This window comes from Oncorhynchus mykiss, chromosome 3 (assembly GCF_013265735.2).
Source record: "Oncorhynchus mykiss isolate Arlee chromosome 3, USDA_OmykA_1.1, whole genome shotgun sequence".
Taxonomy (NCBI): Eukaryota; Metazoa; Chordata; class Actinopteri; order Salmoniformes; family Salmonidae; genus Oncorhynchus; species Oncorhynchus mykiss.
Window position 1 is genome coordinate 9401189 of NC_048567.1, and position 6140 is coordinate 9407328.

Genomic DNA, 6140 nt, shown 5'->3' on the forward strand with positions numbered 1-6140 from the left:
TCAATGCGTGATAAATAGTTTTTATTTATTTAACTAGGCAAATCAGTTAAGAACACATTCTAATTGACAATGACGGCCTACCAAAATGCCTCCTGCGGGGACGGGGGCTGGGATTAAAAATGTACAATAAATTATAGGACAAAACACATCACGACAAGAGAGACACCACAACACTAAACAAAGAGAGACCTAAAACAACAACATATAATGGCAGCAACACCACTAGCGGTGGGTTAGTGCCCCTGTGACAACAATTTTGGACCTCCTAAATGTGGATTATGAAATAATTTTTACATTACACATTTTTGCTATCGTTATTTGTTTAAATCCGTTATTAGAAAGTGGCAACGCGGAACACTAATTTAACCCACACATTTTCTAGAGGGACGGCTTTAGGCGGAACACAACAGTATCTTTTTATTTATTTTTTTATTATTAATTTCAAATCAATACATAAATCACATGAGGGAACACAAGCATACATAGATTACAAACAATAGACAATCGAGCTAGGGGATACAATATCACATTACAATTACACAAGGACCTTAAGGGACATGCATATACTTACAATTCTAACAGCTTTTTTGTTAGTAGAGCATTTAACCGTCTTAAAATACAGTTCAATTTCTTTTTGTAGGGTACGAAAATGTGGTTTTCTGTTTGTAAATTTACATTTGTGTATATGAAATTTGGCCAAAAGTATAATGAAATTAATTACATAAAAATGATTCCGCTTATTTCTATTGTATGTAAAGAATCCAAACAGTACATCTCTCCACAATAGTGTAAAATCTTCATAAATGTGTTCAATTATAAACCTACTGATGTCTTGCCAGAGTTTTCTTACATGAACACAATGCCAAAAAAGATGCACAACTGTTTCTGGGTGGTCATTACAAAAGGAGCAATTTGAGTTGATGTTTTCCTTAAACTTCTTTATATAGTGGTTGGCAGGATAATATTTATGAATAATTTTAAAGGAAACTTCCTTAATTTTGTTAACAAGTAGGTATGTGTGTGGCAACATCCAAACTTTTTTCCAACAGATATTATCAATAAATCCATTCCAATAAGGCATGACATAAGGTATAGATAGATACAACATCCTGCTGAAACAAGGTTCGTATCGCTCTGTTGTTGAATGGACCAAAAGAGAAACAAATCTTTCCTACTGATGAGTCAACAGAAGGTAGGTTCTGAGGGTCAGGTCTTGACATGTTCCTGAATAACATAGCAACACCTGAGGGAATGGCATCTAAAACAATTGCAAAATCTTTAGGTGTTACAGGGACCTTGTAAAGTGATAAGAATTCTTTATAACTGAGTAAAAGACCCTCTGCATTTACCAGTTGGCTCACCAATAGGATATTATTTCGGAACCAATATTCTAAAAACAGAGAGGTATTTTTATACAATATATCCCGATTATTCCATATATAATATCTGTGTGGAGAAAAATTGTGTTTATAAATTAAGGACCATGACAAGAAAATCTGCCGATGAAAAGCAGAAAGTTTCACTGGAACTTTGTCAATATTATAATTGCAAACCAACATGAAGTTAAGGCCTCCAAAAGTAGAGAAGACATGATGAGGAATACAATTCCAGATAGAAGTGGGTCTTCTTAGAAATTGTTTTATCCAATTGATCTTAAAAGTATTATTTAAAGTAGTAAAATCCAGAAAATTCAGTCCTCCATTCTCATAAGTGTTCATTACAACAGTTTTCCTAATGTAATGGGTACGGTTTCTCCAAAGAAAGTTGAAAAGCATCTGGTCTATCTCCTTGCTTATTTTACGGTCAAGATATAACGATAGCGCACCATATGTTAGTCTAGAGGTACCTTCAGCCTTGCTTATTAGGACTTTTTCTTCCTTTTAAAGATAGGTCCCTCTGTAGCCATTGATTTAATTTCTTCTGGGTTTTTTTAATAAGAGGGTTAACATTTAGTAAGCCTCTAGACTTCTGATCCTTAGTAATGGTTATGCCTAAATATGTAAGTTCTTCTTTTACTGGAATACCATAATATGAAGGTGTCACACAATCTTTGACAGCCATGAGTTCACATTTATTAATGTTAAGATATAGACCAGACGCTTTGGAAAAGGATTGTATCACATTGATCGATATGGGAATTTGGTTAGCGTCTTTCAGAAAAAGTGTAGTATCGTCAGCCAGCTGGCTTATAATCATTTCTTTACCAGCTATGGAGATACCTTGTACAGGACTATTATTTAAAGAATTTGCAAGAAGTTGGGTGATTAATAAAAACAAGTACGGAGAGATAGGACAACCTTGCCTAATTCCTCTCTTTAACTCAAATCTAGGTGAGGTGCCATATTTAAATTTGATAGAGCTGTTACCATTTGCATAGAGAGTCTTAATAGCCTTACAGAAAAAATCCCCAAAGCCAAGTCTCTCAAGGGAGTGGAAGAGAAACTGATGTTCTACTGTGTCAAATGCTTTATAAAAATCTAAAAATAGTATGAAGCTATCCTCAGTTATTAGGTCTGAGTAGTCAAGTACGTCTAATACTAGTCTGACATTGTTAGAAATATGTCTGTTCCTCATGAAGCCAGACTGTGTTTCATCAATGATTGCCTCCAGGACTTCTTTAATTATTTTTGCAAGTAGTGAGGCTAATATCTTATAGTCATTACTAAGAAGACAAATTGGACACCAGTTATCGATGAGCAGCACTTCTTATTTGGGTTTAGGTATCAGTGTTATTAACCCCTGACTCGTTGTAGGAGGGAGAACATTGTTTTTAATACTCTCTAAAAAGACTTCAAATAGGAAGGGAGCTACTTGTTCAGAAAATAATTTGTAAAATTCTGATGTAATTCCATCAACACCTGGTGATTTATTGTTCTTTAGATGTTTGATAGACTCTATAATCTCTTCAACTTTGATGGGTTCATCCCACTGTTTAGATTCTATATCACTGATAGCGTGAACATTATTCAGTGAGTTAAAAAACACATCTGTGGATTCCTGACAGTACGTAGAGCTATACCATTTTCTGTAAAAATTGCTGCAGTATTTAGCGATTCATTTTTGGTCATCTGTAATAACACCATCAATGTTTAACTTATGGATAGTGTTATTTTTAGAGTGAAATTTCTCAAGTCTAAAGAAATAGGATGAATTCTGTTCTCCCTCCTCAATCCATTTTTCCCTAGATCTAATAAAGGCTCCTTCTGCTTTTAATCTACATATATTATCCAGTTTATTTTGTAACTCAATTAGTTCCATCTTCTCCTCCCCCAAGAGGTCAGCTGGGGACCTCTGAGAAAGGGAAGTTATCTTAATGATCACCTTTTCCTCCTCAGCTCTTCTGGTCTTAGCAAGATTACTACCATATTTTCTAAGGTATTTGGACACCTCAAATTTAAAGAGCTCCCAGTTCTTGCAATAAGACTTTTCTTCACAAGCCCTTTCCCAAAAGTGTGAGAGCAGATCGTTAACCTCAAATGTAACTATATCATTATTTAATAATGAGCTATTTAGCTTCCAGTAGGATGCTCTACCAAGGTTCGTATCAGGGGTAAATATTTTGATATCAATGTAAATAGCCTTATGGTCTGTGAGGGGAGTAGTACAAATATTTGTAGTAACACACTCACTATCAATACATTTGGATATAAGCCAAAAATCTATTCTGGATTGTCTGGAGCCTGTTTTGTTACTCCAAGTGAAGGATCTGTCGGCTGGAAACCTCTCTCTCCATATATCAGTAAGATCAAACTTTTCCATAAAAAGTATTAAACCCACATTCTGATTGGTTGGCCTACCTGGGGGCCATCTATCAGTTGAAGTATCTATTGTAATGTTAAAGTCCCCTCCTATCAGTAATAACGAATTGGGAAATTTAGATAACCAATGAAGTATATGTTTCTCTATAGATTCAAGCAACTCATCATTCTCATGTTTGGTGTTGTACCAGTAGAAGTTTACAGTAATGAGTGTAATGTCATTGTAACTTATCATTCTCATGTTTTGTGTTGTGCCAGTAGAAGTTTACAGTAATGAGTGTAATGTCATTGTAACTGATCATTCTCATGTTTTGTGTTGTGCCAGTAGAAGTTTACAGTAATGAGTGTAATGTCATTGTAACTCATCATTCTCATGTTTGGTGTTGTACCAGTAGAAGTTTACAGTAATGAGTGTAATGTCATTGTAACTTATCATTCTCATGTTTTGTGTTGTGCCAGTAGAAGTTTACAGTAATGAGTGTAATGTCATTGTAACTGATCATTATCATGTTTGGTGTTGTACCAGTAGAAGTTTACAGTAATGAGCGTAATGTCATTGTAACTCATCATTCTCATGTTTGGTGTTGAACCCGTAGAGGTTTACAGTAATGAGTGTAATGTCATTGTAACTTATCATTCTCATGTTTGGTGTTGTACCCGTAGAGGTTTACAGTAATGAGTGTAATGTCATTGTAACTGATCACAAGACAAATTAAGTGACCAAAGTGGTCACATTCCGAGTGTAGAATATTACCACCAAAAGGTATTTTTCATTGTAGTGACACCAGCAGAGCGTTCAGATCCATGGGAAAGCCAAATATCGTTGCCCCACTGTGACCTCCAGAAGTTGGCATCAGCCAAAATTGAGTGAGACTCTTGAAAAAAGCAAAAATCTGTTCGAAATTGTTTAGAAAATAAAAATAAGGCCTTGTGCTTCACACTGTTTCGTAACCCCCTAGCATTAAGAGAAACTATAGACAAAGACAAAACAGCAAAGATTATATAAAAGTATAAACTGTATTAGGATGAGTCAAAGACGTAGGAGCAGTGAACGTAAACGATAAGGAACCGAGATCTGCACCATTTAAGTCAATTTAAAGAGAAAATAGCTTATTCCATAACCTTTGAAATTCAACTCAACTGGAAATGATGTTCAAGACCAAACCATGGGTTCTTGTAGTAAGAGAGACTAAAAACCCTCTTTAGTGTAATCAGGAACTATTCTGAGAAATAAAACAACAAATAATAATTTAAATAAAAGGGTAGCTACTATTTTAAGTACATATGAAAACTGATCATAAAATAATTGAATAACAAAATGTTTTACATATAAACGTTCTTAAGACCTTTTTTGGAAATAAGTATTAATAACTAAATAGAATAATAACCGTGTAAAGTCAGAGCAGACCTGTATGCCATTTAAAACAGTATCTTGGAACACAACAGTATCGTACCACATGCAACTGCAAGTTTTTTTCTATTCAGAAGTTGTAAGAAATTCCGCACGAATATTAGAGTTCAAGCACAAAGAACGGAATATAGAGGCGAGTAAAATTGGTAATATGTTGTATTTGTATTAAATGCATTACAGAAGTGTAACGTAAGATCAGCTTATCTTAACCTGGCCGTTTGTTACTTTGTGGCAGTATGAAAAAGGATAAAATATATGATCAACAAACTCATGGTGCTGAGTTTTTTTACTTAAACCACACGCATTGTAACGTAAAACAGTTAGACATAAAGGTAGTTAGTTACCTAACAAGTCAGTTATTTTAAGTAAATTAATTAATACGCGTGGTCCCCATTGCTTTTGCTCTTTAGTTTTCACCAAAAATGAAGAGAAAGAAGGACATCATGATCTTCCAAAGAAAAGACAAGGCAGACAGTGAGACAGAGCCAGATGGTTCAGCAGTAGAGAGAGCAGAGAGCAGGAAGACCTGTCCATTGGAGAGACTGAGAGTGAAGGCATAGTAGAGTAGGAAAGTGAGACAGATTGGGGTAGAGACTGGGGTAGAGGCTGCGAGTGAAGGCATAGTAGAGCAGGAAAGTGAGACAGATTGGGGTAGAGGCTGCGAGTGAAGGCATAGTAGAGCAGGAAAGTGAGACAGATGCTGAGAGTGAGACACTAACAGAGGAGCCACGTGTGTCTGCAAGCAGTGGACCGTCAGGTTTGTGATGTTGAATAAATCTGTGGTTACCTGTAAAGCAATGCAATTAGTCAGTTTAAATGGTGTATAGAAATGAGTCGGTTTGTGATTGAAATGAATTCTTATTTAACATGCTGTTGGGCTTGTGATATAGATATCAGATGGATTTCAGAAGTTGCCTGGTGGCAATGGTATATCTAAAATTGCCCAAATAGATACTTTTAATTCTATATAT